A 23,422-nucleotide genomic window follows, 5' to 3' on the forward strand; every position below is an offset into this window, starting at 1 on the left:
TTTGCAAGGCTTTGAATATCTTTTTATATCTTTTTCCATCTTTATAAAGCTCCATTATCTTGTTACGCAGGTCTTTTGACAGTTTTTTTTGTTCCTGCTCCCCATGGCTCAGTATCTTGCCTGCTCAGTGCATCCATGTGAGAGCTAAGAAACTAATTTACTAGTTATACACAGACACTAATTGCAATTTAAAAAGCCACAGGTGTGGCTTTTTATACATTCAAGGGTATGAAAACAAGTTTTTGAACAAGGCCATTTGGGTGATTTTGTGTTATGATTATGATTTAAAAAGTAGCCAAACAACTATGTGATAATAAATGGCTTCATATGATCACTATCCTTAAATACAAGACAGTTTTTTTTGCATGATCAGTCATATTTTTTAAATCAATGCCAAAATTGCACAATTACTGCCAGGGTATGCCAACTTATGAGCACAGCTGTATTTTGCAGTAGCCTATTCAGCTGTATAGATATCATTAAGGCCTTTTTTTCTCCACACTTTTGCCTTTCCATCATATTGATAAAGGTTCATCATCGTCTGAATTGTCCATAAAACCCTTTCCCAAACCTGTACCCTCTTTCACTTTTATTTTGTTGCCAATTCAAATCTTATTTTGTGCTAAATAGGGTTTTGCATTTGGTTGTGTTGCCTTTGTAATTCTGCTGCCAAAATACTTTCACCGCAGCATTTTGGAGGTTGTTGGTGAGTTCACTGACACTTATTTCATGTTTCTGTCATCAACTGCTGTTGTTTGTCTTGACTGACCTGGTTGTTGCAGATTGCTGAAGACACCAGTGGTTTCTTTGTTTTTCAGGTTATTCCAAACTGTTGATTTAGTTATGCCCAACTTTTGGGCTTGGATTCAAATTAAGTTCCTGTTTTCTTTTAGCATCTAAATTATTGCTTTTCTTTCATAGACCGCTCCCGAGTCTTAATGTTTGATTATTCCTACTGATACCAAAAACATAAGCAAAGGATGGAACTGAGTTCAACATATTTTTTGCCAGTTTATGTCTGAATAATCAGTGCAACAGGAAACCTGATCAATTAGAAGCACCTGTGAGACAAATTTTCCAATACTTATGATCAAATAAAAAAAACACTGTCAGGGGATGGAACTCTGACAGTGCTTTTATTCTAGTTGGTAAAACAAATGTGTTGAAACAGATATAAACAAAAGGTGACATTGTGCTTTTTGCTCATACTCATCTTTTAATTGTCTTTCCATATGCTTGAAAGTACAGCAAAAATAGCAATTTTGACTACACTTTCCCATGACCTATGGAAGGCACAGTAAACAGCAGGAGGAAGATTAGAGTATTTTTGTCTCAATGACACTGCAGATATGTTTTTCCTAACCAGGACCACCACACCTCAACTCATCCTGAGCCACAGGAAACAATCACTGATGTCATGGAAAGTGGTTAGAAAAAAAATATACAAAAAGAAGGGGAGGCCAAGTGACAAGTGTGTGTGAGTGTTAGTGTTTGTCAGTCTGTTAGAGACTTGGAGAGCACCAACTTCTGCACTTGTACTGAGTAAGAGGAAGAGAATATCTATAGAAAAAAGCTAACTGAGTTGAATGGAAAACAGAGGGGTGCTGGTGTTGTCTATCGCAATCTTATCATGTTAGTCCAGTTTGTGGAGAGTAAGTCCTGCCTCTGCCCACACCCTACCTGATTGTCCCTCTCCTTATCCACCTGGTTATGGAGCTGAATTGAACAGTTTAAAGACTGTGGACACAGGCCACATTCATTTATTGACCAGCTTCATTCATTTATTGATCATCTGAATATGTAAAAACAATGATATGGCAAAAAAGGTCATGTACCCTTATAAACTTCACACAGCACAGCCAGAAGAGGACTACTCATCACTTAGAGTATTGTCATCACTAGATTTCTTCCTAAGTGTCGACCATACTAGTGAGCCTTAAGGGACAATCTTACATTCAACATTCGTCCTTTTACAGCCAAATTTTTCATGCCCGATCCCTTCTTAACCACATCTCACACACACACGCACATTTGTTTAAAAGCCAATTGTTTTTATACCTTTATTTGTAGAGGTGAATCAGGCTGAGATCTGATTCACTGTTCAGCTCTGTATTGCAGCACTATTTCAAAAAGATATATAAAAAAACTACAGAAATACAGTTAGGTCCAGAAAGAACTGGACACTGACACAAGTTGTTATTTTGTCTGTTTACCAAAATGTATTCAAGTTACTGCTAAGTAATGAATATGGGCTTAAAGTACAGTATCTTACTTTAATTTGAGGGTATACACATCCAAATTGGAGGATGTGTTTAGGAATTACAGTTCTTTATGTAGCCCCCTCTTTTTCAAGTGACCAAAAGTAATTGGACAATTGACTCAAATAAAAAAACTGTTTCATGGACAGGTGTGGGCCATTCCATTGTTGTTTCTTCATAAATTAAGCAGGTTAAAAGTCAGGAGTTGATTCCAGGTGTGGCATTCGCATTTGGAAGCTGTTGCTGGGAACCCCCAACATGCAGGCAAAGGAGCTCTCAATGCAAGTTAAACAGGCTATCCTTAGGCTTTAAAAATAATCCATCAGAGAGATACAGTAGCAGGAACTACTGTATATACTGTAAGAGTGGCCAAATCAACAGTTTGGTACATTCTGAGAAAAAGAGAACACACTGGTGAGCTCTGCAACACAAAACAGCACTGGGTCGCTAGTGTTTATTGATGATGTGACAGAAGACAGAAGCAGCCGGAAGAATTCTGAAGTGTATAAGAATATATTATCAGCTCAGATTCAACCAAATTCAGCAAAGTTGATTTGATGGCGATTCACTTTACAGATGGACAATGACCCAAAACATATTGTGCAAGCAACCCAGGAGTTTTTAAGGCAAAGAAGTGGAATATTCTGCAATGGCCGAGTCAATCACCCGATCTCAACCCAATCGAGCATGCATTTCACTTGCTGAAGACAAAACTTACGGCAGAAAGATCCACAAACAAACAATAACTGAAGACAGCTACAGTACAAGCCTGATAAAGGATCACAAAGGAGGAAACCCAGCATTTGGTGATGCATTCCAGACTTTAAGCAGTCATTGCCTGCAAATTATTCTTGACAAAGTATTAAAAATTAACATTTTATTTATGATTGTATTAATTTGTCCAATTACATTTGAGCCCCTAAAATAATGGGACTGTGTATGACAATGGTTGCAATTCCTAAACGTTTCATAAGATATTTTTGTTCAACCCCTTGAATTAAAGCTGAAAGTCTGCACTTCAATTGCATCTCTGTTGTTTCATTTCAAATCTATTGTGGTGGCATACAGAGCCAAAATTATGAAAATTGTGTCAGTGTTCAAATATTTCCCAACCTAACTGTATACTGACCTAAGGCGCATACACATTAAGAAAGGCAAGGACTCAGACCTAAGGTTACTCTGCTAGGCATTCCACGAGTGTGGGGCATGGTGGTCAAAAGTAGTTTTACTTAACCCTGAGTATCCCTAGGACTGGCCAGTCTTGCATATATTTTTGTGTACAAGTAAATTGTTTACTGGCAACTGCTGCTATTCCAGGTTTACATTATTTTTGAGATAGGATGTTTCTGCAGGTCAAGGTCTGGACTCAGCACTCCATATACAAATAATGATCTGTAGTGCTAATGTGACTGAAAAACTTTAACTCTATCCTCCTCGCTATTCACTGCAGGTTCAGACCTGCACTATAGTGGGTTTTCTGGTTTTGGGGTGCTGAAGCAGCTATGAAATTACAGGTATCAACTTTTCTTTATTGTATCACTGACTGAAACGTTTTATGTTACCAATATCTTTGAATTGTTATGTTTGGAAAAACATTCTATATTCACTATGGGCGAGGTCTCAGTCATGCTCTTCATCTACACATGGGTAGTAGATGTGGCCTGGTCAATTAATTAGGCTGGTCTACCTCTGACGCTGGTCTACCTCTGACTCATCTGAGCAACCTATGTTTTAGTACTCAGTACCTCCAGTGTAACCACAACAAAATACAGGAACCATGTCTGATATAGTAGTCTTCAAGTAAATATACTACACCAGCCTATGCATAAACAAGAATGACGAAAATGCACATAATGTGTAGTTTAACTAGAAATGCCAGGCCTTTAAGACCAGCAGTATCAGCCAGAGCCGAACACTGTTTCTCGTTCTTAGCATATGAATCGGCTCTATTAGCATACACATTCTCTTCTGCAACATCACCATCCAGCAAGAGCATCAGGTCATGTACTGGGTTGTCATAAGCAGTATAGAATAATCTAAAAAATAATGAATCACATAATTTGTTGTTTAAAATAGTTAATGAATTTGAAAAAATACAAGAATGTCTTATCATTTAAAAAATGGAAAAAAGAATACATTAATTAATTCATTCATTTATCTTCTTCCGCTTCATCCGGGGCCGGGTCGCGGGGGCAGCAGTCTAAGCAGGATGCCCAGACTTCCCTCTCCCCAGACACTTCCTCCAGCTCTTCCGGGGGGACACCGAGGCGTTCCCAGGCCAGCCGGGAGACATAGTCCCTCCAGCGTGTCCTAGGTCTTCCCCGGGGTCTCCTCCCGGTGGGACAGGACCGGAACACCTTCCCAGGAAGGTGTTCCGGAGGCATCCGAAACAGATGCCCAAGCCACCTCAGCTGACCCCTCTCGATGTGGAGGAGCAGCGGCTCTACTCTGAGCTCCTCCCGGGTGACCAAGCTTCTCACCCTATCTCTAAGGGATCGCCCAGCCACCCTGCGGAGAAAGCTCATTTCGGCCGCCTGTACCCGGGATCTTGTCCTTTCGGTCATGACCCAAAGCTCATGACCATAGGTGAGAGTAAGAACGTAGATTGACCGGTAAATCGAGAGCTTCGCCTTGGGGCTCAGCTCTTTCTTCACCACGACAGACCGATACATCGACCGCATTACTGCAGAAGCTGCACCGATCCGTCTGTCAATCTCCCGTTCCATCCTTCCCTCACTCGTGAACAAGACCCCTAGATACTTAAACTCCTCCACTTGAGGCAAGCACTCTCCACCAACCTGAAGTGGGCAAGCCACCCTTTTCCGACTGAGGACCATGGCCTCGGATTTGGAGGTACTGATTCTCATCCCCACCGCTTCACACTCGGCTGCAAACCGTCCCAGCGCATGCTGAAGGTCCTGGTTTGAAGGGGCCAACACGACAGCAAAGACGAAATCGTGAAGCAGGAGCTTGGTCCGCATTGCCGGCAGTAAGTCAAAAAAGAATAAATAGAACGATTATTCCCAAGAACACAGGCTATAGTATTTTCATTCGTTCATTAGATCCCTACAAATGTACAAAATGAAATTTACACAACACTTAAATTATTTAAAATAAATCCATTAGAATTTTGTTTTCATTTTAATCTCATTTTGATATTGTACAAGGTAAAATAGCAGACATTATCGACCAGTTTGCGATGATGAAAGGATATCCGCATTAATAGCTGTATATAGGCCTAAAGCATGGTTGTTTGATAGCATGGTCGTTCGAACTTCAAACTTCTACCCCACAGTCAGCCCACAACTTTAGGAGTTCAAGCACTGGAGGAGGTGGCTCATTATCAGAATCAGAATCGATTTCAGGAACTGTTTCTGATCCTCCATCTGACTCCATCTAGTCTAAATCTTGCCAGTGTCTGCAATGCTGTCAGGGTGTCGAATCGTCAGGTTTGGTTTGTCATTGTGAGCTAAACGCTGTAAATTATGTCTGAGTTACTGACAGAGTTCAGATAATATACCATTACTACCCTCATCATCATTCTTCATCATTACACTTCAGTCACATGCATAGGTGTGTCTGGGTTGATAAGGGGGTTCTGATGTACAATTGATGAATGTGCGATACTCCCAGATTAATGATAGTCTAGGTTGAATTTACAAATGAAATACAAGATTTCCATGACCATTCAACATTTTAATTAGGCTATTATTGAAACATAATACAAATGATATAGGCTACTTGCCTATTCAAAAAATGTATCACACTTCACCATTTTTCAATAAGAGATTCAGCATTCTAATTCCTCAAATGTAAATCTAAATACTTTTCATGAAACAAAATACCATCATTTTTTTTACCAATCACTAATTACCAATTCAACAAACGTACACAGTTACTGTTTTTATTAGGAGAGAGAAACAAAATCGCATACACATCCTATCCATCTCTCTTTGAATTTTCTCTTCTTATTTTACTGAGAAAGATTCTACAAATGTTTTAAGCTAAAAAAGTTATTCACAAAACGATATACCAACGATCACCAATAATCCCTTCAACAAACGTATTACACACTACTGTTTCTATACTTTGACTTTTCTATATTTTCACGTAGGCTACTGCAAATTATTATTTGAAATTATGATGTTGTTTACATTCTTTTTCAGTTTCTACTGTGTCTACTGTGGGAACCTCATTGCTGTAAGCCCTGCATTTCAGTTGCACATACCACCTTGCACCTTCAATGTGCACATTCATACATCCCACTTATAACATACATTGTTCTTAATTGTTTACTTGTAAATTGTTTGCACTCTTCTATTTGCACTTCTGGTTAGATGCTAACTGCATTTCGTTATACTGTACTTGTTCAATGACAAAATTACATCAAATCTAATCTAATCAACTGAATAGCAATGAAATTGCAATGACGTCAATGGATGATTGGGCGATAACCCCCTAAATAACCCAGACACACCTATTCATGTGACTGAAGTCTAATGATGAAGAATGATGATGAGGGTAGTAATTGTATATAATTTGAACTTGGTGAACAAGTCAGACTCAACTCAGACAAAATTCACAGCGTTTAGTTCACAATGGCAAACCAAACCTGACATTTTGATGGCCTGACAGCATTGCACATGCTGCAAGATTTAGATGGAGGATCAGAAACAGACCCCAAAATCGACGTCTCGGATGCCGGGTCTTCATCTGATTCAAAGAAATCAATAAATTACTTTTCTATATTTTATCAAATATTCAATTTTGTTATTCATTTATCCTTTTACTCTGCTAATCAAATTTATAAATCAAATGTATTGAATAATACAGTACACTGCAGTGTTTTTCCTTGAATAGAATGGCGTGAAGGGCAGTTAAAAGCTGTAGTATTGAGGATCTGGTGTGCTTAATGACAGGAAGTCCAGGGGGATGTGATGAGGAACAGGTGTGTTTAATAGTGGAAAGTCAGGGGTGTTCCGTGAATGTGTGGTAGAAATTATGTTATTCCATAGTACAATGAAATCATATTGCTTATTCTAAGTTTCATCCAGTAATTTAGTAAGGCCATTGTGTGTTTCGGCTCTGCGCACTTGTACAGGATGTGCCTACAACAGATAGCTATAGCTTTGGCTAATTACTCAAGGGCTGTAGACATCTTGTTATCTTGGTAAACCGATGTTTGCAGAGCAGCTGGTAAAACATGTAGACTAACCATGCATGGGAGGGGGACACAGTGGGCTGTACTGAATCTACTGTATATAGGCCTGAGTTCGAACTTCAACGGAGAGCTCTTTACCTGACTCTGCTGAGTGTTTTTAACTGCTCCAGGTTTGTAAATCTTGAATAAAGCTTTACTTATGAAAATAATCTGCAGTCTTTGTTCCTTTGTAGTGATTTCCACAACAGAATGTGGAGCTAGCAGCCGGAGGCTAGCGTGATCACTGGAGGCACCGTGACAGTGTAGGCTACTGTAAATCATTCTTTATTTATTTATCAAATTTGTCAAGCAACCGTGCTTTAGGCCTATACACAGCTATTCATGCGGATATCTTTTGATCATCGCAAACTGGTCAATAATGTCTTTTATTTTACCTTGTACATCATCAAAATATGTTGAAATTAGAAATCTTAATGGACTTGTTTTTGAATAATTTAAGTGATTTTCATTGTACATTTGTAGGGCCTAATAAATGAATGAAAATACTACATCCTGTGTTTTTAGAAATAATAATTCTACAGATGTTGTTCATCTTATTACAGCATTTCCTTACCGCGGTAAGATAAGGTAAATTGCGTCAAGCTGTGATTGCACTATTCCAAAGCATGGGAGTGCTAAAATGATGAAAATGCAATTATTTTTTGAAAATCGTTTTCTGAAGATAGTTGCGGACGATGTTTACAATGTTCCTAACATTACACCTCCTAACATAACAGGTTTAATTTAAAAGTGAAATGTTTACAGTTGCGTATTCATCTCTGCTATAATTACAAAGTGTTTATATAAAGAAACACTAATAGCCTACACAGAAATAAATACCATTTGTTTAAACACATTATCTTATTAAATAATATAATATAAAGCACAGCTATTTGATTAGATCATGGTTTTGATGTAGAGAATGGTAGAAGATCGCATCTAATGACAATTCCCTAATTGACTTTAAAACTGACAGTAGGCTATAATATACTCTCCTAATTGGTCAAACTACCTTTATATTTCAATTCCTGTTTTTTTCATTCTACAAAGCTGAATAAATCTTGAAAATGAGAGTTCAATTTTAGGAGAAACAACATGATTATGTCCTTATTATGACTGGATTTTCTCTGTTGACTTGGGCAAACTATAAAACCAAGCTACAGTATTTTCTGCTTCAACACCTAAGCTATATTTTACAAAAAAAGATTTTGACATATAACCAAATACAGGATTTGCGCTACTCTAAAACCGGCAGGCCTTTCAGACCCCCAGTGTCCATTTGGTTTATCTTCGTTAGCATTCAGTATTCTAAAAAAGATTGAATTGCAGGATTTGTTTGTCTGAGTCTCTAAAAATGTATTAAATTAAAATACACCACACGTATATTCTTCAGAATAAATCCAATAGTGTTGTTATTATTTTGAACATATATTGACGATTCACAGGAGGTGCTAACGGGGTGCTATCTTGATGCATGGAGATGCTGACATGAATGGCTTCTATAAGAGAAAACAAAACAAGATTTCATGATCTCAAGCATCTAGGCCTAATACTCATAGACTCATAGACAAATCAGCACCACTGACAGAAAATGCGGTTAAACGACTTAAAGGGTTTTAAGAACCTGCACTCCAATTAACCCCTATATAATCTATTCCATTACGAGAATTGTGAATAAATGTTTCATATCTTAGGAATTATGCAATACATCTTGTGGAGTTTATTTAGGCTTTAGGTCAAATTGGTCAATACATTTCTTCGAATAAAGGTCTGATAGTCATAAACGACTGCCATTCGTTTTTGCTACTATTTTCTGCACTGGAAATGCAGTGGAAAGAAATGGTACATTTTGCTATTCAATATACCCTTTCAGCTAGCCCATTTTCTAGAGAAATTTATGGAGGTGATTTTTTTTTTTTTTGTTGATATAATGTCATAAATGTCATTTCTGGAAATTGCTTTACAAAAGTTTCAATTTGTGAAATTCAACTTGGGTGGTAGACCAGACGTCATGTAATATCAAAGTGATCAGACTTTTTTTTTCTTTTCCGGAAGGAAAGAAAGGTAGCTACAACTTTATAGTACACACTTCAGAGAACACTATGATCTGTCATTTGTAATACAAATAAAAAGCAATTATAAAGTGAAATAGCAAAATAGTACAGTGCAGCTAAGGAGTAGGGATGCACGATTAATCAAAATCATACTGAAATAGCAATTTGAACATGTGAAATTTCTAAAACGGAGAAAGCAGCGATTTTGGCTATTTATTTCATTTTTACACTCAATCAAAATAATAATTTTATATTTCATATCTTCGCTATAATCCATCCATCCATCATCTTCCGCTTATCCGGGGCCGGGTCGCGGGGGCAGCAGTCTAAGCAGGGATGCCCAGACTTCCCTCTCCCCAGACACTTCCTCTAGCTCTTCCGGGGGGACTCCGAGGCGTTCCCAGGCCAGCCGGGGTCTCCTCCCGGTGGGACGGGACCGGAACACCTTCCCAGGAAGGCGTTCCGGAGGCATCCGAAACAGATGCCCAAGCCACCTCAGCTGACCCCTCTCGATGTGGAGGAGCAGCGGCTCTACTCTGAGTTGGAGAGTGCCTGCCTCAGGTGGAGAGTGCCTGCCTCGGGTGGAGAGTGCCTGCCTAAGGTGGAGAGTGCCTGCCTCAAGTGGAGGAGTTTGAGTATCTAGGGGTCTTGTTCACGAGTGAGGGAAGGATGGAACGGGAGATTGACAGACGGATCGGTGCAGCTTCTGCAGTAATGCGGTCGATGTATCGGTCTGTCGTGGTGAAGAAAGAGCTGAGCCGCAAGGCGAAGCTCTCGATTTATCAGTCAATCTAAGTTCCTACTCTCACCTATGGTCATCTTCGCTTTAATCATTTTCGTATTTGTATACAATTTGTTAGGAGTTGATTTTAGAATCTATTTGCCTACTTAAAACAGTAATTCAGATTATTAGTATAAAGATTGGAGTCTGGCAAGCGAACGGCAAGATCGTGTCAGTCAACACATATCTACAAGCACTCTGACAGCACATCTTCCCCCAACATTTGCTATTTTAAGACAATAAACGTTTACAATTCAAATGTCCAGCTGTCTGTCTAAGGTCAACCACACTATACAATACATTCTTCTTATCTTGCCTCTTGCTCGTCCCAATTTATTAAAAGTGAGTTAAAGTGAGTATATGGAGAGTGGGGGGGATTAATTATGGTAGAAGCCCACACATCTCAAAGTAGACCGAAAATGCTGGCCAGATAATACCCTGGCAGGCGCAAATCACTCTTAATTAACGATACCCCCAGATAAAGTATCATGCTCCTTGTGGTTGAATGCGAATTAACTTAATAATGAGAAGGAACTGTAAGTTGATGACATACAGTGGGGAGAACAAGTATTTGATACACTGCCGATTTTGCAGGTTTACAAAGCATGTAGAAGTCTGTAATTTTTATCATAGGTACTCTTCAACTGTGAGTGACGGAATCTAAAACAAAAATCCAGAAAATCCCATTGTATGATTTTTAAGTAATTAATTTGCATTTTATTGCATGACATAAATATTTGATCACCTACCAACCAGTAAGAAATACGGCTCTCACAGACCTGTTAGTTTTTCTTTAATAGCCCTCCTGTTCTCCACTCATTACCTGTATTAACTGCACCTGTTTGAACTCGTTACCTGTATAAAAGACATCTGTCCACAGACTTAATCAAACAGACTCTAACCTCTCCATAATGGCCAAGACCAAAGAGCTGTGTAAGGGCATCTGGGATAAATTAAGGTGTACCTATGATAAAAATTACAAACCTCTACATGCTTTGTAAGTAGGAAAACCTGCAAAATCGGCAGTGTAGCAAATACTTGTTCTCCCCACTGTAGTATTGAGTGGCATTTTAATGCATCCCATACCACATGGAGGATCTGCTGAGTCAAAATTGTCCTTAAAAAAATAAACAATTGTTTCTTATTCTGGTCTTGAATGATTCATCTTTCAAAAGGCTTTGATTAAACTTCCAGTATTTTTGTCATCTTGGGAATTTCCTTGGTACACATATTCCCAAAGATATTTTAAATCTTGTTTCTAGTAAGTTTCACAGGAAAATTACCAAGGTCGATCGCTTATTAAAACCTTGGACAGGAATGCATCTAACTATCTATGGCAAGGTTACTCTAGTCAACTCACTCGTATTATCCCAGTTCATACATTTATTCATGACACTCCCTACAGTCCCTACACCGCGGACAGAAACGTTTTTAAAATATGAAACGCTCATATGTGAGTGGGGAAGAAAAAAGAAGGAAGTAGGAAAATATCAAGTGGCCATAACAGTTGTAGTTTAGCGGCTACTACTTGTGTCATGAAGATTAATGGCTCCATATATTACTGTTTGACAGTCACATAAGAAAGCACTATCCCTGACCTGGACCATCATAAATGTCCACCAGACAGAGGTTAATAAGATATTGACAGTTTAGTGACACCGAATATAATTTTTGTTCCATGTATACAGTATGTGGCTCTCCCAGTTGACAGATAAGGAAAGGTGCAGGATAGTGTGAAAAGGATGAATGCACTTGATGATGATTAAGAAACTGTACACTTGAACAAAAAGGCTACATGCTTTGTGTTTCACTGTAGTCGTAACTTATAAGGCAGTATGTAATTACTTTTAAATTAATTGATTCACTCCACTGAAAGGGGCAACAATGCAAGTGTCTTTGGAAGTGGAAGTTCCATTCAACAAGAAAGAAAGAAGGTGTGTACAAAATGTTGGCAGCATAGCTTTGATAAGAACAATGAGGTAAAAAAATTGATGATGTTGGGGCCTCAGTTTGTGAAAAGTAATTTTCGTTGGTTACTGTTGTTGTGTAGCAAAACAGATGCTCACAGGAGGCAACTGCCACTACAAGTAATCATATTGCTATCCTGTTAGCAAATAGCAAATATCCTGTTAGGAATAGCAAAGTTGTTTTGCAGTTTAAATATTGTTGCTAAAAAGACACATCCAAAGAAAATTTACTGTTTAGTATAATATTTTGGTCATACGTTCATTGAAATAATGTTTTTTAAAGTTATTCCATGTGTGCTACTGCCTTTAATAATCAGGGGGGCAAACTCATCAGGGGTGAAAAATGTGACAAAGATGCAACCCTGCCGGTGACAAAGATGTCTGCATTATGATTGGCACTTCTCCATTACCTTGCCGTGCAGGCAACACTGCATGGGTCAGATACATGCTTGCCGTCCTGTACCATGCTGGTCAATGGAGAAGCGCCATAACCAACTTAGCTAGCTACCTTAAGAAGCTACAACAAACCTAAGTTGACAAGGTAACCTTACCAACCGCATAATTACTTCAAAAACAGGTTGCTTACTGGCAGCAATATAATTTAAGCTTTAAGTGACTGATTCAAAGCTCTGATATTTATTAGTTTGACCCCACCCATTTCACATTTATTATATAAATATTTTTGTTTTATTTAATCTGTTTTACCATTCCAGATAAAATCAAATCTCACCCATGCCTCTGGTGCCCATGCCTCTGGTGCTTCCATCGGGTCAAAATTGTGATTTTCCAATGCTCATAATCCAGGCTCTGATTGCCCTAGAGACATACAACTGGTATCATATGATGCATGGGCAAGTGCTGAACAACTTTGCCAGAGGCTGTTTTCATTTCGCCATATTGAATTTTCAGAAAATGCTTAGAAATGTTTCATAGGCCACAAATTTGTAATATTCCTGAAAAACGGCACAGATGATTTTTCAGACCAATCCTAACAAAAGTTATCATATGGATTTTTGATCTGCCATTTGTCCGTTACAGCCAATCGAATATGGCGATGAGGCCGTCAAACAGGAAGTGAGAGTGTATCTCAGCAACCGTTTATCTTATAGTCACTAAACTTGGTATACATGGTTGGAACGAGGAGTAGAGGTGGCATTCAATGTTTGGCACTATTCGGCCATGTGGGGGCGCTATACCAGAAAGTCACTTTGAAGGCTCATTACGCCTGAATGCAAACAGATCTTTCAAGCAAACTTGGTCTGTTGCAAGAGTGCATCAGGTCGTTGTGCTGCAATAAATAGGAAGTTGGTAGTGTAAACCATGTGACTGCCACGGGCCAAACAAATTCAAGCTATGAATCAAAGGCTTTAAAAATGTTTGCTCACCATCAAACCTGATCAGTCAAAGCTCCTATAGGCCCCCAACAACCAGTAAATCTAACCCTGACCTTAACCTCACCCTATCCCTGATCCTGGGAAAAAAGGAACTGACCCAGGTTCAAAAGTCTGCATACCCTTAGTTCGTAATACTGTGTATTGCCCCCTTTAGCATCAATGGCAGCGTGCAGTCTTCTTGTAGGTGGTATAGCTGCCCATTCGTTTTGACAAAATGCCTCCAGGTCATGCAAAGTCATCTTGCATGAACCGCACATTTGAGATCTCCCCAGAGTGGCTTGACGATTTTAAGGTCAGGAGAATGATGGCCACTCCAGAAACGTCTGATAACATGCCGCATTCATCTTGCCATCAATTTTCATGAAATTTCCCGTGCCTTTAGAGCTCACACACCCCCACAAAATCAGTGAGCCACCATCATGCTTCACAGTGGGGATGGTATTCTGTTCACTATAGGCCTTGTTGACCCATTTCCAAACATAGTGCTTATGGTTGTGACCATAAAGCTCTATTGTGGTCTCGTCACTCCAAATGAGTGTGCCAGAAGCTGTGAGGCGTGTCAAGGTTTGGTCAGACATTTTGTAACCAGACTTTTTTTGTGGAATTGGCGCAGTAAAGGCTTCTTCCTAGCAACTCGACCATGCAGCTCATTTTCGTTTGTTGCTAAGATACAAACATCACCAATATCCATTAAACTGCTTAGTAAAGGCTTTATTGACACGTATGAAATGCAAATATCTGAAAATGGCCAAAACAGTTAATCTGACATTCACAGGAAAAAAATATCATCTCGCCAAAATGCAGAAAAACAAACTGATTCAGAAAGCAATATTTGTTTTAGTGAGTAAAAATATAATGCTGTAAAATTATAATGAATGTATTTCCCTCTAAGTGGGATCAATTGAACAAGGCATCTGGTTGTTTTGTGGGCAAACAATGCACATCAATTTCACTGACGCTTGTGGAGCAATTACTCACAGTAAACACTACCTTCCATGTGCAGATCCTACACACTAGCCTACCATGTGAACTTTGTCTAAAATATCCTTTGTTTAGGTGACCCGGATTTTCAAGAGCAGGAAAAAGTAGAAAACACAGAAATTATACACTGTCTATAGACATATGGTCAATATGAATGTAAAGACCATTCAAGCTAGAAAAACTCTAGAAATCTTTTGTTTTGCAATGTTAATATAAAAAACAATGTTAGAATATAATGTACACACATTTATGAAAAGTCAGAGTCCTATAGCTATATGGGTTTCATTACAGTTATTTCATTGCAAAATAATGGTAAGAATGACTGCCTTGGAGGTTTCAGTGTATAAAAAACTGTTATTCCAGTATGACATGGTTTTGCTGCAAAAAAGCAAAGACACTATCTTTGGCACCGTGTACTTTACTTCGTCTAGGATAAAAAGTAGCAAAATGATCAGACATACAGCATTTGTTCCTTTGTTTATATCAAGCCAGACAAGTCTTAAAAGCAAACCCTGGCCCATGTTTTTTTTTACTCTAGAGTGCCTAATACTACAACTTCACCTCACTTTGAAGTTACCCCCACCTTGCAACAGTGAATTTCTCAAGTCCACTCAAACATAACTTTTTTCATCTATTGGCCTTATTTCTTTTAGGAACATGCATGAATTGCTTTTAATTCTCCATCATTCAAATTCAAACACATTTTAAATCCAGGAAGAAAAACAAAACACTCAACCCTAAGGAAATAGGCTATATAAATGCCTGCATTGAATCGGCATAGTCTAGCAAATTTAAAAAAAATGTAGGCTTTTGAGCTGGTCAATTACTTCAATAGTAGGGCCACGGGAAACAATCTGCCTCGGGAAACAGCCTCGGGAAACAATACGTAGCCCAGTGGCATCGTTAGGCTATAGCCCCGGATCTCAAATTGACCCCACAAAAAATATACAAAGCCCCTGATCTATTCATCTATAATTCTGATCGCACATGATGACAATGTAGACATGTAGGCTGCTAGTGTGTACACCAAAATGTTCCACATGTACATTCAAAACCCTGTACTTTTTGTCCCGGGCGGGGCGGGTGGGTGGGCTAAGCCCCGATTGTATTGTGCTCCTGGCGACGCCTCTGCTGTAGCCTATTGATTTTGTTAATGTGTAATCGGCTCATTAAGCTGTCAGGAATGCAATAATATCAGATACATATAGCTCCACTTTTGATGTCATTGCACCCTCTTCAAGGTATGCTGGTACTTTATTTCAAGCGAGACAAGTCTGAAACGGGAAACCAGGCCCAGGCGTTTTGACTTTTGAGTGCCTGGTACTTCTACTTCATCTCACTTTGAAGTTATCCCAAACATCCAACAGCCTACATTGCCTGACCAAAAAAACTTTTGAATTTCAATAAGGAGATACTTAAGTGCCTATGATTGAATAAAGAATGCAATGGTTCATATGTTTTAGCTAGTTACCATTATTTTTACCCTAACTAATCTAGCGAGTAGCTTCTCATTTCTTAAATCATCAATAAATCTTTTCTTCCCCGATGCCACGGGCAAATTCCAGGACAACACTAGAATTCTTCAGGCACAAATTTTGCAAGATTGGCTCAGGGAGCATGAGGAATCATTTTAACACATGAATTGGCCACCACAGAATCCTAACCTTAGCTCCATTGAAAGTCTTTGGGATGTGCTTGAGAAGACTTTACGGAGTGGTTTGCCTCTCCGGTTGTCAATAATACAGTAGGGCAAAAAAGTATTTAGTCAGCCACCAATTGTGCAAGTTCTCCCACTTAAAAAGATGAGAGAGGCCTGTAATTTTCATCATAGGTACACTTCAACTATGAGAGACAAAAAAAAACTGAAAATCACATTGTAGAATTTTTTATGAATTTATTTAAAAATCCTACAATATGATTTTCTGGATTTTTTTTCTCTCATTTTGCCTCACTGTATATCTCAGCCAAAAATGTATGCAACTCTGGTCAGAATTAAGTGATGTGTCATTGGATAAGTTAGTTGAAAAAATTTCACCGGGAATTCACGCCATAATCAAAGCTAAAGGCAGGCCAATGAAATATTAGGGTGTGCAACATTTTTGGGGCCCGTCAGTGTATTTCTCAAGTCCCCTCATGAAAGACATGTGAATAGCACACACCCAAGCTGGTCAACTGACATAAAAGATCCAATATGTGCTGTCAGCTATGCATTTAACATGATCAGATCAAGTTGCCACGGTGACTCTGGAATGCATCGCCCCGCCCAAATGGCCAATGCTTTGAGTGCCACTGGCCAAAGATTAGATTTTCAAAAGCTCAAAGCTTTTGCCACAATTGTGGGGGCAACTTGTATAATATGATGTGGAAACAGGTGATATACAACTTTACAAAAGGCTGTTTTCATTTCTGTCTGACTACAATTTCCACTATTTCGAATTTTCTGAAAAACCTACCCTAGGCCGTTCGTCACATTTTCAAGAAACTTGAAAAATAGCATTTGTGGATACTGCCCTTTAGTTATTATTAACAATATTAGACATTTCAAACACAGCAGATGTCATTTGTCAACAACTTCCTGCATCCTACAATTTTACAAGAAGTGAAAGCATATCTCCCACAACCGTTTGTCTGATTCTCACCAATTTTGGCACGCATCATTGGCATGGCAAGGAATGGTAATGTGCAGTGTGTGGTGCCAATTGGCCATTTGGGGGCACTGTTCCAGAAAATCACATGAAGCGCTAATTAATCCTGAACACAAACGGGCCAATACAACCTATCAGACCTATAATGTCTATCTGTTCTTATAGCTTGGACCCCTTAATTGCTGCTTGCAGCAATCTTTTAAATTGTATTTCAGTTTGAATGTTCATGGGCCCTAAGCCTTCTGGGGCTGCCTACCTTGCCTTATGGTATCAACTGCCACTGAGCTGTTTAACAGACTCTTATCTGTGTTGTTGTGAATTACGATTCAGGCTGAACCATTTTCAGAATATCCTTACCGCTCACAAACCAAAGCTGGGTTACATCACTTGGGATTCATGAATAGGCCACTAAAGAACCATTTATTTCGCTATATAAAAACAGACACAATTGAATGAAAAGCAGACCTAGTTTCAATAACAGCAGTGTCTGGCTGGAGATGATGTGCTAAAAAATGCCCCCTGGTGACCACTAATTGTATAAAGGTTTCTTTTTACGGTTACAGGATAGTACCTTGATACAGTATAATGAGGTGTAAGTAAGCATAAGAAAGCATCGACTGCTGGGATTAGATGAGCAACAACTGTGCATTTGCCCTCCGGCCCTATGACATCCTTTATTTTCCCAGGTAAGTATGACTGAGAGCAAATTCTCATTCTCAGCACTGACCTGGGAAATATTAAACATTTGCCTTGCTCAGGGACAGAACGACACTTTTACTTTGCTGCCTGAGGGATTAAATCTAGCAACCTTTCAGTTGATCTGATGCTACAGCCATCAGGCTACCCTGACTCCGTAATATAGAGGTTAAATGAAGCAGAATGAATTAACTGAATCAAACAAACGCTTACATTTTTTTTTTTTTTACATTTCTAATGCACACACACAAAATAACATGGCCCCCTCCACTAAACATTAAATTATTCCAAAAGCCACTAACCTTACTTTCTCATATAAACCCTCAGTGAAAATTTTATAATTTTTAAGGGAATGTTTAGATTGCTTCTTATGAGAGCACTAAAACGTTCAGTGAAGGGTAGCGAAATGGGAATGGGGGCTGGGTAGTGATTTGAGCCTGGGGTGGAAAGTGAACAACTAGGTCAGATGCTGTTGAAAAGATGGAAACCTACACTTGATGTCTTTACCTGTACATTCTTAACATTGTTTGAATAAATAAGTTTAGCAACAGTGTGACACACCATGTTCTTTATGTGATTCAATGCCTGCAACAGCATGGAGTTTCCAAATTTCTCTATTCATAAAGTTGATAAAGAGATAAAGAATGAAGTTAATATTTATCAGGATATACCCTGTCCTATTTTGTCCTATTTTTATATATCCAGAAACAAGAATATTGAAATGTTTTCCAATTATCAAATGAAAAGACAATACACTCACCTAAAGGATTATTAGGAACACCATAATAATACTGTGTTTGACCCCCTTTCGCCTTCAGAACTGCCTTAATTCTACGTGGCATTGATTCAACAAGTTGCTGAAAGCATTCTTTAGAAATGTTGGCCCAAGATAGCATCTTGCAGTTGATGGAGATTTGTGGGATGCACATCCAGGGCACGAAGCTCCCGTTCCACCACATCCCAAAGATGCTCTATTGGGTTGAGATCTGGTGACTGTGGGGGCCATTTCAGTACAGTCAACTCATTGTCATGTTCAAGAAACCAATTTGAAATGATTTTAGCTTTGTGACATGGTGCATTATCCTGTTGGAAGTAGCCATCAGAGGATGGGTACATGGTGGTCATAAAGGGATGGACATGGTCAGAAACAATGCTCAGGTAGGATGTGGCATTTAAACGATGCCCAATTGGCACTAAGGGGCCTAAAGTGTGCCAAGAAAACATCCCCCACACAATTACACCACCACCAACAGCCTGCACAGTGGTAACAAGGCATGATGGATCCATGTTCTCATTCTGTTTACGCCAAATTCTTACTCTATCATCTGAATGTCTCAACAGAAATCAAGACCAGGCAACATTCTTCCAGTCTTCAACTGTCCAATTTTGGTGAGCTTGTGCAAATTGTAGCCTCTTTTTCCTTTTTGTAGTGGAGATGAGTGGTACCCGGTGAGGTCTTCTGCTGTTGTAGCCCATCCGCCTCAAGGTTGTGCGTGTTGTGGCTTCACAAATGCTTTGCTGCATACCTCGGTTGTAACAAGTGGTTATTTCAGTCAAAAGTTGCTCTTCTATCAGCTTGAATCAGTCGGCCCATTCTCCTCTGACATCTAGCATCAACAAGGCATTTTCGCCCACAGGACTGCCGCATACTGGATGTTTTTCCCATACTGGATGTCACACCATTCTTTGTAAACCCTAGAAATGGTTGTGCGTGAAAATCCCAGTAACTGAGCAGATTGTGAAATACTCAGACCGGCCCGTCTACCACCAACAACCATGCCACGCTCAAAATTGCATAAATCACCTTTCTTTCCCATTCTGACATTCAGTTTGGAGTTCAGGAGATTGTCTTGACCAGGACCACACCCCTAAATGCATTGAAGCAACTGTCATGTGATTGGTTGATTAGATAATTGCATTAATGAGAAATTGAACAGGTGTTCCTAATAATCCTTTAGGTGAGTGTATATTTCATTTTTGTTAGTAATTATGATGCTTATTATTACTACAACCTTGTTTCCAAAAGGTTGGGATGCTATGTAAAATGTAAAGAAAAACAGAATGCAATGACGTACAAATCATATATATTCAATATAATATAGTACAAGGACAACATATCAAATGTTGAAACTGAGAAATGTTATTCTTTCTTGAAAAATATATGCCCACTTTGAATTTGATGCCAGCAACCCATTTCAAAAAAGCTGGGACGGGGGAACAAAAGAACTAACAAAATATTTCATTTTTGTTAGTAATTATGATGCTTATTATTACTACAACCTTGTTTCCAAAAGGTTGGGATGCTATGTAAAATGTAAAGAAAAACAGAATGCAATGACGTACAAATCATATATATTCAATATAATATAGTACAAGGACAACATATCAAATGTTGAAACTGAGAAATGTTATTCTTTCTTGAAAAATATATGGCCACTTTGAATTTGATGCCAGCAACCCATTTCAAAAAAGCTGGGACGGGGGAACAAAAGAATGGAAAAGTTGTGTAGTGCTAAAAAAACAATCTGGTGGAACAACTCAGAACTAATTAGGTGAATTGGCAACGGATAAGTAACATGATTGGTTATAAAAAGAGCATCCCAGAGAGAATGAGCCTTTCAGAGGGTGGGGAGGGATTCACCACTCTGTGAAAGCCTGCAGAGGCAAATTGTGCAACAATTTAGGAATAATGTTTCTCAATGTAAAATTGCAAAGATCTCATCATCTACGGTACATAATATGATTAAAAGATTCAGAGAAACCGTAGAAATCTCGGTATGCAAGGGACAAGGCCAAAAACCAATATTGGATGGCCATGATCATCAGGCCCTCAGGCGGTACTGCATTAAAACCAGACACGAGTCTGTAGTGGATATTACTGTATGGGCTCAGGAACACTTCTGAAAACCATTGTCTGTGAACACAGTACATCGATGCATCCACAAAAGCAAGTTAAAACTCTACCATGCAAAGAAGAAATCATATATAAACAAGTTCCAGAAACGCTGCCAACTCTTCTGGGTCCGAGCTCATTTATGATGAGGTGAGGTGAAGTGGAAAACTTGGCTACTGGGATTCATGGTCCTCTGGGATTCATGGACTAAAGAAGAGAGGGACCATCCAGCTTGCCATCAGCTCACAGTTCAAAAGCCAGTATTTGTGATGGTATGGGGGTGCATTAGTGCACATGGCATGGGTCACTTGCACATCTGTGAAGGTACCATTAATGCTGAACAATACATACATACGTTTTAAAGCAACATATTCTGCCATCCAGACAATGTCTTTTTCAGGGAAGGCCTAGATTTTTTCAGCAATACAATGCCAAATATATTAGATGAACATAGTGGTGTGAAAAAATAAGAGTGCTCATAGAACATGCTAACGACTGCGCAATCAGTCACTTGTCTGTATATGTTAACAAGTGTGTGTTGGTGACCTGATTAGCCAGTAGTTTAAGTTGTTTAGTGATTGACAGGTACCTTGCTGCAGCAGGTGAGTGGAGTAAATATCTGGGGTAGAGAGAGAGAGCATGAAAGCCACAGGTCTTGATGTGCCTGATGTGTCTGTTATTGTCTGAGGTGAGTTGCAGCTATAGGGTATGGCTAGAGAAGCCTTTATAAAACTCACAAAACACACCAGCACTTCAGTATGGGAAAGGCCATCCTCTGTGTACACTTCACATAGAATATGATAGAATGGACTGAGATAGAGATACACACCTATGTTAGTGACAAAGTTCTGTATCATAAGTGGTAAAGCAACATGTAAAACCGGTCGTGCTCTTCAACTCTTACAGCAGTGTTTCAGAAGCTGATGTTAGGTACTACAATTCCACTTTCGATAGCACCATATAATTTGCTCACTGAGGTTATCAATGCAACCAGATGTGAGTATCTGAGTGTGTTGTATGACCCACGCCTCCTGAAGCTATGCTATATTTGCCTTTGCATACTCTCCTACTTCACAGTTATTGGTTGTTATTCTACAGCAGGGGCATGTCCAAACAGATCGCTCTCATTAACACTAATACACACTATTTGAACACTGAATGTGCCTTACCAGTTTACCAGTAATGTCCTAATGTCATCACCACCACTAGACTAGGAGACAGAGAGGGAGGTTGACATTTGTAAACCACTTGCAAACTCACACATGCAAACAACTTCACATGGCCTTTTTCTAATTAGTCAAGACACATAGCCATACATACAGGCAAAACAACCAGTATTGGTGTCTAAATGATATTCATTTATTTTCAGAGATCAGTAAATTGCACATTGCCATAGGCCAGCCACCATCATGATTCTTGATGATTTGAATCTCATTGACTATTGCAAATAATTTGTCTCAACACTTACCTGCTCTATCTTTTCCTTCAAGTTCATGGCCTTGCTTGAGTGGTTTCATCATATCCAGGCCTCACTTTTATGGAAATAGGCTCTCTGGCTGCTGGTTTGTATGCATGTGATAACACTTCTATTATAGCCTCAACGAGGTGCAAACCAGAGACAGTACTGTCCAGCCTTTCTCTAGCCACGTTCTACTTAATAACGCAGATCTATTTGACGGGTTTTAACTGTTGTAAGCCAATATAAAATAGCATTTGAATCCCCTGGAATATTCCCGATTGTGGATGTAAAAATGTGACACTGGACTGGCATGCGAGACAACGATTTACATTGGTTTACCACACAGCATATGCATAGCACGAATATACCATAAATAGTATTGAGATATTAAGATGGCAACACATTGCTGTTATTTTGTTGTAATATGGCAGTCTCTATAAAGGTAAATACAACATAAAAAGTAGCCAGAAAGTAACCTACAGACTCAGAGAGTAGACACCCACCGTTTTCCGTTGCTACATGAGGAAATTATACGTGCCGACGGAGAGAAACTGAGTCCTTAAAAATCCGTAAGATTGGGTTATTCCTCTAAAACATTTGTCTCCGCCTCCAATAGTCAACATGTCTTCTTAAACGGTGAAAATGAAGGATTGTATTCCAGAATAAACAAAGACGTTCAGAGAAAAAAAACGCCACGTTATTTAAAAATTTTAAAAACAACATTCGGTAAGTTTTCCAAGTTCTGACACGAATAAAATTGTTTGACCGTCCCGGAGACTCTGGTTAGCCTATTTTGTGACCACTCAGGAGCAGCGGAGCGCAGTGCACAGGTTCAGAGTAGTCTATGGACACCCGTCCCATCTGACATCAGAACGGAGGAATTTCAGGAATGCAAGACTAGCGGAGAAGTGGTGGCTCCTCGTATAGACCTAATGGTTTTAGAGATGAGAGATGAATAAAAGGCGAACAAAAAACGAATGAGATGTGTCCTCTTTCCTTGCTTATGCGATATTCTATCGCGTCTCTGCTACTTCCTTGCTTTTCCCCCCTTTTAGAACAATTCGGTATCGGGCTTAGTATATGGTTCACAGTGA

General features: G+C 39.1%; 1 protein-coding gene across 1 annotated transcript in view; it reads right to left on the bottom strand.

Annotated features, from left to right (window-relative positions):
- The window catches only part of LOC105009234 (protein tyrosine phosphatase non-receptor type 14), a 265,726-nt gene extending 242,583 nt beyond the window's left edge, over positions 1-23,143 (bottom strand). The window contains exon 1 of the mRNA XM_029114543.2: positions 22,832-23,143. The gene's annotated coding sequence lies outside the window, so the exon portion shown is untranslated. The remainder of the gene's footprint in view (positions 1-22,831) is intronic.
- Positions 23,144-23,422: the final 279 nt, after the last annotated feature.

Source organism: Esox lucius, chromosome 18 (assembly GCF_011004845.1).
Source record: "Esox lucius isolate fEsoLuc1 chromosome 18, fEsoLuc1.pri, whole genome shotgun sequence".
Lineage (NCBI taxonomy): Eukaryota > Metazoa > Chordata > Actinopteri > Esociformes > Esocidae > Esox > Esox lucius.